The sequence below is a fragment of the Pristis pectinata genome, chromosome 17 (genome assembly GCF_009764475.1).
Source record: "Pristis pectinata isolate sPriPec2 chromosome 17, sPriPec2.1.pri, whole genome shotgun sequence".
Classification (NCBI taxonomy): domain Eukaryota; kingdom Metazoa; phylum Chordata; class Chondrichthyes; order Rhinopristiformes; family Pristidae; genus Pristis; species Pristis pectinata.
Genome location: NC_067421.1, coordinates 5,758,119 through 5,769,924, shown reverse-complemented (window position 1 = coordinate 5,769,924; position 11,806 = coordinate 5,758,119). Strand labels below are relative to the sequence as shown.

Below are 11,806 nucleotides of genomic sequence, written 5' to 3'. Positions count from 1 at the left end.
ATGTCCTCCATCTGAACTAATTCTTTTTCTCCCCCAACCTAGATTTTCCAGACTTAAAAATTTCTAACAGTTAACAGGTAAACCTTACATTTACTTTCCAGCTACTCACCTGCCTCACCCCTTGAAGCCGAAGCCCCTTGAGCGAAAGCCCAAATCACTCTGCTCCCTCTCAGTCCGTGGCCCGCTCCGACGCTACCCGCTGGATATGGCAGTCTTCTTTTTAAACTGTGCGCACGCTAATGACTGACGTCACGCACCTGCGCACACCCTCCCCGCTATCTCCGAAACTGTTGGAAGAAAACGGTTCCTCTAAGAGTCCTGCCATTCACCCTGTATTCTGCCTTTTTAATTTGATCTCCCGAAGTGTATCACTTCACACTTTTCCGGGTTGAACTCAATCTGCCACTTCTCAGCCCAGCTCTGCATTCTATCAATAGCCCATTGTAATCTACGGCAACCTTCTGCACTATCAAAGAGTCTCTTAAATATCCCTAATGTATCTGCACCGACAAACTCTGCCGGCACTGCGTTCCATGCACCCACAACTCTCTGTGTAAAAAACTTACCCAGAACATCCCCCTTATACCTTCAACCAATCACCTTAAAATTATGCCCCTTCGTGTTAGGCATTGTCGCCCTGGGAAAAAGACTCCGACTGTCTACTCGATCTATGCCTCTTATCATCTTGTACACCTCTATCAAGTCACCTCTCATCCTCCTTCTCTCCAAAGAGAAAAGCCCGAGCTCACTCAACCTATGCTCATAAGACATGCTCTCCAATCCAGGCAGCATCCTGGTAAATCTCCGCTGCACCCTCTCTAAAGCTTCCACATCCTTCCTATAAAGAGGCAACCAGAATTGAACACAATACTCCAAGTGTGGTCTAACCAGAGTTCTAGAGAGCTGCAACATTATCTCACAGCTCTTGACCTCAATACCCCGACAAATGAAGGCTAACACACCACATGCCTTCTTCTATCCGATCAACCCGATCAACCCTATCAATCTGCACAGCAACCTTGAGGGATCTATGGACCTGGAGCCCAAGATCCCTCTGTTAAGAGTCCTGTACTCTGTACTCTGTACCATGTACTCTGCCTTCAAATTTGATCTCCCAAAGTATATCACTTCACATTTTCCCGGTTGAACTCCATCTGCGACTTCTCAGCCCAGCTCTGCATCCGATCAATGCCCTGTTGTAATCTACAGCAACCTTCTACACTATCCACAACACCACCAACCTTTGTATCATCAGCAAACTTACTAACCCACCCTTCCACATCCTCATCCAAGTCATTTATAAATATCACAAAGTGCAAGGGTTCAGCACAGATCCCTGCGGAATACCACTGGTCACTGACCTCCAGGCAGAATATGCTCCATCTACCACCACCCTGGATCTTCCTAGAGCGAGGCAATTCTGAAGTCCTAACGGCCAGTTAGCCTGGATCCCATGTCTCCTGACTTACTGAATGAGCCTTCCATCAGGAACCTTATCAACACCTTCGTAAATCCATGTACACCACAGCCACTGCTCTACCTTCAGCAATGTGCTTTGTTACATCCTCAAAAGAATTCAATCAGGGCTGGTAGGCACGACCTGCCCCTCACAAAGCCATGCTGACTGTCCCTAATCAGCCGATACTTCTCTAAATGCCCATAAATCCTGTCTCTAAGAATCTTCTCCAGTAAATTGCCACACCACTGAAGTAAGACTCACTGGTCTATAATTCCCAGGGTTATCCCTACTCCCTTTCTTAAACAAAGGAACAACATTTGCCACCCTCCAATCATCTGGCAATACTCCTGTGGCCAGCGAGAACGCAAAGATCATCATCAAATGGCGCAGTAATCTCTTACCTTGCTTCCCGTAATAACCTTGGATATATCCCGTCCGGCCCCGGTGACTTATCTATCCTAAAGATTTTCAAGAGTTCCAGAACACCCTCTTTCCTCACGTCAACATGCCCGAGCGTATCAGCCTGTCGTACGCCATACTCACAAACGTCAAGGTCTCTCTCTCTCTTCACCGTGGGGGACACCAAAAATATCCCCAAGGTAACAGATGGGCTAATGTCAAATAACATGAAGGAAGCTGTAAAAACCCCAATCACAGGCGATAAGATTAAAGAAACTCATGAGGCAAAAGGCGGACAGATCCCCAGGACCTGAAGGGGTTTAAAGGAAGTGGTTGCAGATGACCCAAGGCATGTTGGCAAACAGGATCCAACGTTAGCTGGTGACGGGAAGCAGAGGCAGTGGTGGACGGGTGTCTGTCTGACTGGAAAGCTGTACCCAGTGGTGTACCACAGCGATGGGTGCTGGGACCTTTGTTGTCTGGAATATGTATATATAAATGACTTGGTTAAGAATGTGGGTAGTGTGATTAGCAAGTTTGCAGATGGCATAAAAATTGGTTGTTCCAGTCCGGAAAGAAGGTTGTCTAAGGATACAGGGGGACATCGATCAGCTGGAAAGTTGGGCGGAGAGGTGGCAGATGGAATTTAAACCAGACAAGTGTGAGGTAATGCACTTTGGGAGATGAAGTTCTGGTAGGACATATGGAGTAAATGGCAGGGACCTTAGAAGGTTTGATAAGATAAGATAAGATAAGATAAGATAAGATAAGATAAGATAAGATAAGATAAGATAAGATAAGATAAGATAAGATAAGATAAGATTTCTTTATTAGGAGCAAGTACATCAAAATACACAGTGAAATGCATCTTTTGCGTAGAGTGCTCTGGGGGCAGCCCGCAAGTGTCGCCACGCTTCCGGCACCAACATAGCATACCCACAACTTCCTAAGCCGTACATCTTTGGAATGTGGGAGGAAACCAGAGCACCCGGAGGAAACCCACGCAGACACGGGGAGAACATATGAACTCCTGACAGACAGCAGCTCGATTTGAACCCGGGTCACTAGCACTGTAAAGCATTACGCTAACCACTACACTATCGTGCCTTTGGGGTGAAAATCTATAGCTCGCTGAAAGTGGCAACACAAGTGGATAGGGTAGTGAAGAGGGCATTTGGTGTGCTTGCCTTCATAGGCCAAGGCATTGAAAATAAGAATTGGGATGTCATGTTGTCACTGTGCAAAATATTGGTTAGACTGCGCTTGGAGTATTGTGTACAGTTCTGGTCCCCACACTACAGGAAGGGGTGGTAGCAATGGACAGAGTGCAGAAGAGATTCACCAGGGTGTTGCCTGGAATGGAGGGCTGTGGGTATAGGGAGAGATTGGACAGGCTGAGTTTGTTCTCACTGGAACGTAGGAGGCTGAGGGGTGACCTTACAGAGGTTTACAGCATAGCGATGGGCACAGATAGGATAAATAGTAAGGATCTTTATCCCCTGGGCGTAGGAGTCTAGAAGTAGAGGGCATAGGTTTAAAGTGAGAGGGGAGAACTTTAAAGGAGATCTGAGGGGTAAGTCTTCCACAGAAGGTGGTGGGTGTGTGGAACGAGCTGCCAGATGAGTTAGTGAGGCGGGTACAGGTACATCATTTAGAAGGCATTTGGACACGTAGTTGTATTGGAAAGGAACAGAGGGATACGGGCCTAATGTGGGCAAACGGGATTAGCATAGATGGGCATCATGTTGGGCACAGATGAGGTGGATTGGAAGGGTGCTGTACATTGGACCTATTGCTTGAAATTACTCAAAAGTCTCTAAATTCTGGGAGACCAGACGATTGGAAAGCAGCCAAAGGGATTCTCTTGTTCGGAAAGGAAGACAGACGGATGGGTAACTATAGGGTAACTGGTTTAACATCTATTGTTGGAGTCAATAATCAAAGAGGAAATAAGTAATCATTTAGGAAAGTTGAATATAATCAAACTACTCAGTGGTTTTATGAAAGGCAAATCATGTTTGATAAATTTGCTTAAATTCTTTGAGGATGTGACAGGGAGAATTGATAGGGAGGTGTGGAGTTATTTGATAGGGAGGTGTAGAGTATCTAGAATTTCAAAAGGCATTTGACAAGCTGCCACGTCAAGGTGTCTGCTGCATAAGAGTCCAAGCGATTCTCGGAAGTGAGAAAACTGGATGTAACATGGAAAACACAGTTGGAATGGGCCCATTTCAGGCGGGACTGAAGTTCCCCGTGAAGTTCAGAGGGATCTCGGTGTTCTCATGCACAGATCACAAACAGTTAACAGGCAGGTCCGATGAGCATTGCGAAGGGGCTGGAGTTTAAGAACAGGGAGGATTTATTACACTTGTACAGGGGGTTGGTGAGGCTACACCTGGAATACCAATCTCCCATATGGTCTAGCGGTTAGGATTCCTGGTTTTCACCCAGGCGGCCCGGGTTCGACTCCCGGTATGGGAATTGAAATTTTTACAGGCACTGTAGTGTAGTGGTTAGTGAAACGCTATTACAATGCCAGCGACACAGGTTTAATTACGGCCGCTGACTGGAAGGGGTTTGTAATGGTGTGAACGTGTTGTCTAAGGTTGACTCGGAAAATAAATTATGGGATGAGCAGTGTCAGATGTTGGAACAGCTGGTCTATAACACTCAGCAGCAATTTATCCCAGTTCGGAAGAGGGATTCTGTGAGAAAGAGGCACAATTGTGGTCAACAAGGAGAATGTTAAATTGAAAGGTTTATTCAAAGTGGCAAGTGCTGGTAGAATAGAATACAATAGACTAGAATATTAGAGCAGAGTGCAGGCCCTTCGGCCCACAATGTTGTGCCAACATTTTATCCTGCTCTGTCTAACCCTTCCCTCCCACATGGTCTCCCATTTCTCTGTCATTCATGTGTCTATAGACCATAGAACAATACAGCACAATACAGGCCCTTTGGCCCACCATGTTGTGCTGACCCTTAAACCACAGCTAAGACTATCTAACCCCTTCCTCCCACAGATCCCTTTATCTTAAATTCCTCCATATGCTTATATAACAATCTCTTTGATTTGACCAACGTATCAGCCTCCACCACCACCCCAGGCAGCGCATTCCATGCACCAACCACTCTCTGGGTGAAAAACCTCCCTCTGACATCTCCCTTGAACTTCCCACCCATTACCTTAAAGCCATGTCCTCTTGTATTGAGCATTGGTGCCCGGGAAAGAGGCGCTGGCTGTGCACTCTATCTATTCCTCTTAATATTTTGTATACCTCTATCATGTCTCCCCTCATCCTCCTTCTCTCCAATGAGTAAAGCCCTAGCTCCTTTACTCTCTCCTCATAATCCATACTCTCTAATCCAGGCAGCATCCTGGTAAATCTCCTCTGCACCCTTTCCAACGCTTCCACATCCTTCCTATAATGAGGAGACCAGAACTGGACACAGTACTCCAAGTGTGGTCTAAACAGAGTTCTGTAGAGCTGCAACATTACCTCACAGCTGTTGAACTCAATACCCCGACTAATGAAAGCTAACACACCATATGCCTTCTTTATAACCCTATTGACCTGCGCAGCAACCTTGATGGATCTATAGACCTGGACCCCAAGATCCCTCTGTTCCTCCACACTGCTAAGAGTCCTGCCATTAACCTTGTGATCTGCCTTCAAATTTGGTCTCCCAAAGTGTATCACTTAACAGTGGCCGAGTAGTAACGCGGGTACAGGTATACCATTTGGAAGGCATTTGGACACGTAATTGCATTCGAAAGGAGCAGAGGACTACGGGCCTAATGTGGCGAAACAGGATTGCAAGGGTGCTGTACATTGGACCTATCGGTTGAAATTTCTCAAAAGTCTCTAAATTCTGGGAGACCAGAAGACTGGAAAACAGCCAATGGGATTCACTTGTTTGAAAAGGAAGACAGACCGATGGGTAACTATAGGGCAATTTGTTTAACATGTATTGTTGGAGTCAATAATCAAAGAGGAAATAAGTAATCATTTAGGAAAGCTGAATAGAATCAAACTACTCAGTGGTTTTATGAAAGGCAAGACATGTTTGACAAATTTCCTCAAATTCTTTGAGGATGTGACAGGGAGAATTGATAGGGAGGTGTGGAGTTAATTGATAGGGAGGTGTAGAGTATCTAGATTTCCAAAAGGCATTTGACAAAGTGCCACGTCAAGGTGTCTGCTGCATAAGAGTCCAAGGGATTGTCGGAAGTATGAAAACTGAATGTCACATGGAAAACACAGTTGGAATGGGCCCATTTCAGGCTGGAGTGAAGTTCCCCGTGAAGTTCAGAGGGATCTCGGTGTTCTAGTGCACAGATCACAAACAGTTAACAGGCAGGTCCGATTAGCATTGTGAAGGGGCTGGAGTTTAAGAACAGGGAGGTTTTATTACACTTGTACAGGGGGTTGGTGAGGCTACACCTGGAATACCAATCTCCCATATGGTCTAGCGGTTAGGATTCCTGGTTTTCACCCAGGCGGCCCGGGTTCGACTCCCGGTATGGGAATTGAAATTTTTACAGGCACTGTAGTGTAGTGGTTAGTGAAACGCTATTACAATGCCAGCGACACAGGTTCAATTTCGGCCGCTGTGTGGAAGGAGTTTGTAATGGTGTGAAGGTGTTGTCTAAGGTGGACTCGGAAAATAAGTTATGGGATGAGCAGTGGCAGATGTTGGAACAGCTGGTCCACAACACTCAGCAGCAATTTACCCCAACTAGGAAGAGGGATTCCGTGAGAAAGAGGCACAATTGTGGTCAACAAGGAGAATGTTAAATTGAAAGGTTTATTCAAAGTGGCAAGGGCTGGTAGAATAGAATACAATAGACTAGAACATGACAGCAGAGTGCAGGCCCTTCGGCCCACAATGTTGCGCTGACATTTTATCCTGCTTTATCTAACCCTTCCCTCCCACATAGTCTCCCATTTCTCTGTCATTCATGTGTCTATAGACTATAGAACAATACAGCACAATACAGGCCCTTTGGCCCACCATGTTGTGCTGACCCTTAAACCACACCTAAGACTATCTAACCCCTTCCTCCCACATATCCCTATCTTAAATTCCTCCATATGCTTATCTAACAATCTCTTGAACATGACCAATGTATCAGCCTCCACCACCACCCCAGGCAGCGCATCCCATGCACCAACCACTCTCTGGGTGAAAAACCTCCCTCTGATGTCCCTCTTGAACTTCCCACCCATTACTTTAAAGCCATGCCCTCTTGGATTGAGCATTGGTGCCCCGGGAAAGAGGCGCTGGCTGTCCACTCTATCTATTCCTCTCAATATTTTGTATACCTCTATCATGTCTCCCCTCATCCTCCTTCTCTCCAATGAGTAAAGCCCTAGCTCCTTTAGTCTCTCCTCATAATCCATACTCTCTAATCCAGGCAGCATCCTGGTAAATCTCCTCTGCACCCTTTCCAACACCTCCACATCCTTCCTATAATGACGCGGCCAGAACTGGACACAGTACTCTAAGTGTGGTCTAAACAGAGTTTTGTAAAGCTGCATCATTACTTCGCGGCTCTTAAACTCGATCCCACGATGAATCAAAGCTAACACCCCATAAGCTTTCTTAGCTACCATATCCACCTGTGTGGCAACTTTCAGGGATCTGTGGATATGAACCCCCAGATCCCTCTTCTCCTCCACACACCCCAGACCCCTGCCATTTACCTTGTATTCAGCCTTGGAGTTTGTCCTTCCAAAGTGTACTACCTCACATTTCTCCAGACTGAACTCCATTTGCTACTTCTCAGCCCAGCTCTGCATCCTATCAATAGCCCTCTGCAAGCTCCGACAATCCTCCACAGTACCCACAACACCACCGATCTTTGATTCATCTCCAAACTTGCTCACCCACCCTTCCACCCCTTCATTTAAGTCATTAATAAATATCACAAAAAATAGTGGTCCCAGAACCCCTCCCTGCAGGACACCACTCGTCACAGCCCTCCAATCGGAGTGCACTCCCTCCACCACACCCCTCTGCTTTCTACAGGCAAGCCAATTCTGAATCCACACGGCCAAGCCTCCCTGGATCCCTTGGCCTCTGACCTTCTGAAGAAGCCTACCATGCGGAACCTTGTTTAACGCCTTACTAAAATCCATGGAGACCACATCCACTGCACTACCCTCATCAATCTTCCTGCTCACCTCCTCAAAGAACCCTATCGGACTAGTGAGGCAAGATCTTCCCTTCACAAATCCATGCTGGCTGTCCCTAATCACTCCATGTTTCTCCCAATGCTCATATATCCTATCTCTTAGAATCCTTTCTAACAGCTTACCCACCACAGACGTAAGGCTCGCTAGTCTGTAATTCCCTGGACTATCCCTACTAACTTTTTTGAATAAGGGGACAACATTCACCACCCTCCAATCCTCCGGTACCATCCCCGTGGCCAACAAGGACTCAAAGTTCAGCAATCTCCTCCCTCACCCCATGAAGCAGCCTGGGGAATATTCCGTCAGGCCCCAGGGACTTATCTGTCCTAATATTTTCTAACAGCTCCAACACATCCTCTCTCTTGATATCTCTATACTCTAGAACATTAACCTTACCAACACTGTCCTCAGCATCATCAAGGCCCCTCTCCTTGGTGAATACTGAAGAGAAGTATTCATTGAGAACCTCACCCACTTCCACAGCTTCCAGGCACATCCTCCCACCTTTGTCTCTAATCGGACCTACCTTTACTCTAGCCATCCTTCTGCTCTTCACGTACAAGTAAAAAGCCTTGGGATTCTCCTTAACTCTACTCGCCAAAGCCTTTTCTAGTCCCCTTCTCGATCTCCTCAGCCCCTTCTTAAGTTCCTTCCTTGCTACTCTATATTACTCAAAAGCCTTGTCTGATCCTTGCTGCTTACACCTTATGTATGCTGCCTAACTAGTTGTTCCACCTCTCTTGTCACCCACGGTTCCCTCACCCTGCCATTCCTTCTCTGCCTCATCAGGACAAATTTATCCCTAATAAAATGCAAGAGATCCCTGAACATAGACCACATCTCCTCATTTCCCTTCAAAAATGTCATCCCAATTTACACTCTCAAGTTCTCGCCTTCTAGCCCCACAATTCACCTTTCCCAATTAAATATCTTCCCGTCCTCTTTGCTCCTATCCCTGTCCATGACAATGCTAAATGTTACGGAGCAGTGGTCACTGTCCCCCAAATGCTCACCCACCGAGAGATCTGTCACCTGACCCGGTTCATTACCTAAAACTAAGTCTAATATGGCATCCCCTCTAGTCAGCCTGTCAACATACTGTGACAGGAATCCGTCCTGGACACACTTAACGAACTCCGCCCCGTCTAAACCTTTGGCACTAAGCAGATGCCAATCAATATTTGGGAGGTTGAAATCTCCACTATAATAACCCTGTTATTTTTGCACATTTCCAAAATCTGCCTCCCGATCTGCTCAGTATCCCTGCTGCTACCAGGGAGCCTATAGAATACTCCCAGTCGAGTAATTGTTCCTTCTTTCTTCCTACGTCCACCCATATTGACTCTAGAGAGGATCCTTCTACATTATCCACCCTTTCTGCAGCTGTAACAGTGTCCCTGACCAGTATCACCACCCCTCCTCCTCTTCTACCCCCCTCCCTATCGCTTTTAAAACCCTGAAAACCAGGAATATTCAATATCCATTCCTGCCCCGATGTCAGCCATGTCTCTGTAATAGCCACAATATCGTAGTCGCATGTACTTATCCAAGCTCTCAGTTCATCTCCCTTATTCCTGATGCTTCTTGCATTTAAGTAAATGCACTTTAGCCCAACCACCTTATTACATTTATAGCCTGTACTCTGCTTCTCCTTTCTCAAAGCCTCTCTACCTGTCAGATCTGACTCTTCCCCATCCCCTTCTTCCTCTGACCTACTCCTCCAGTTCCCTTCCCCCTCACAAACTAGTTTAAACCCTGCCGAACCACCCCAGCAAACCTGGCCGCAAGGATATTGGCCCCCCTCAGGTTCGGGTGTAACCCGTCCTCTCTGTACAGGTCCCACCTTCCCCAGAAGAGATCCCAATGATCCAAAAATCTAAAACCCTCCCTCCTGCACCAACTTCTCAGCCACGAATTTATCTGCCATCTCCTCCTATTCCTACCTTCACTATCGTGTGGCACTGGCAGCAATCCCAAGGTTGCTACCCTTGAGGTCCTGTCCTTCAGCCTTCTGCGTAGCTCCCTAAACTCACTTTTCAGGACCTCATCCCTCTTCCCACCTATGTCTTTGGACCAACATGAACCACGACTTCTGACTGTTCTCCCTCCTGCTCTAGAATCCTGTGGACCCGATCAGAGACATCCCGGACCCTGACACCTGGGAGGCAAAAACCATCTGGGATTCATGGTCACTGCCACAGAACCTCCTATCTGTTTCCCTGACTACCGAGTCCCCTATCACTACTGCCTTCCTCTTCTCCTCCCTTCCCTTCTGAGCAGCAGGACCTGTCCCAGTGCCACAGACCTGGCTACTGCTGCTCGGCCCCGGCAGGTCATCTCCCTCAACAGCCTCCAAAGCGGAAACCTGCTACTGAGGGGAACAGCCTCCGGGGTCCTCTGCTCTATCTGCCTGTTTGTTTTCTTTTCCCTTCTCCCTCCCCTGACAGTCACCCTTCGATCTACTTCCTGGACTCCAGAATTACCTGCTCTAAGTGGGGGTGACCGTCTCCTGATGTACAGTATCTACAAACCTCACCCCCTCCCTGATGCTGCTCAGTGTTTGAAGCTGTGACTCCAGCTCATCGATTTTGAGCCGAAGTTCCTCCAGCCTCAAGCACTTACTGCACGTGGCCATCGTGGACCGCAGCAAGGTCCACGATCTCCCACATCAAGCAGCTGCAGCACACCACCCTGTCCGCCATCTGAACTAATACTTCTTTTCCCCCCTACCTAGTTTTTCCCTACTTAAAAATTTCTAATAGTTAACAGGTAAACCTTACATTTACTTACCAGCTACTCACCTGCCTCACCCCTTTAAGACGAAGACCCTTGAGCCAAAGCCCAAATCACTCTGCTCCCTCTCACTCCGCGGCCCGCTCCGACGCTGCCCGCTGGATATGGCAGTCTTCTTTTAAAACTGTGCGCGTGCTAATGACTGACGTCACGGGCCCACGCACTTCCTCCTCGCTATCTCCGAAACCGTTGGAAGAAAACGTTTCTTCGAAGAATCCTGCCATTAACCCTGTATTCTGCCTTCAAATTTGATCTCGTGAAGTGTATCACTTCACACTTTTCCGGGTTGAACTCCATCTGCCACTTCTCAGCCCAGCTCTGCATTCTATCATTAGCCCGTTGTAATCTACAGCAACCTTCTAAACTATCAAAGAGTCTCTTAAATATCCCTAATGTATCTGCACCGACAAACTCTGCCGGCACTGCGTTCCATGCACCCACAACTCTCTGTGTAAAAAACTTACAGCGACCAGAGAGCGGAGAGTGCCGGAAATTAACGAGGAGCGATTTTTTTTTTCTCTTTCTAGCGTTTGGGATAGCGGCGAGTGACTGCGCAGGCGCGTGACGTCACTCGGCAGCGCGCGGGCGATTTAAAAGTCGGAGGGTTACCTTCAGCTTTTCTTTCCAGCGACCAGAGAGCGGTGAGTGCCGGAAATTAACGAGGAGCAATTTTTTTTTTCTCTTTCTAGCGTTCGGGATAGCGGCGAGTGACTGCGCAGGCGTGTGACGTCACTCGGCAGCGCGCGGGCGATTTAAATAGCAGACCGACATATCTAGTGGGCAGCGTCCGAGCGGGCAGCTGAGTGAGAGGGAGCAGAGTGGGTTAGGCTTTGGCTCAACGGGCTTTGGTGAGAGCGGGAAAGAGGCGAGACTAATAGAGAGGGGTTAAGTTATTAGTTTATTTGTTGAACTCAGTGGTATTCAGCAGTATGCATCTGGGGTTGGTCTTATGTTT

The 11,806-nt window shown here is 47.3% G+C and overlaps 2 non-coding genes across 2 annotated transcripts; both read left to right on the top strand.

Annotated features, from left to right (window-relative positions):
- Positions 1–4,267: 4,267 nt before the first annotated feature.
- trnae-uuc (transfer RNA glutamic acid (anticodon UUC)) lies at positions 4,268–4,339 on the top strand. Its single transcript has one exon. It is a non-coding gene; the product is annotated as a tRNA-Glu (tRNA).
- A 1,978-nt stretch (positions 4,340–6,317) lies between these two features.
- On the top strand, positions 6,318–6,389 carry trnae-uuc (transfer RNA glutamic acid (anticodon UUC)). Its single transcript has one exon. It is a non-coding gene; the product is annotated as a tRNA-Glu (tRNA).
- Positions 6,390–11,806: the final 5,417 nt, after the last annotated feature.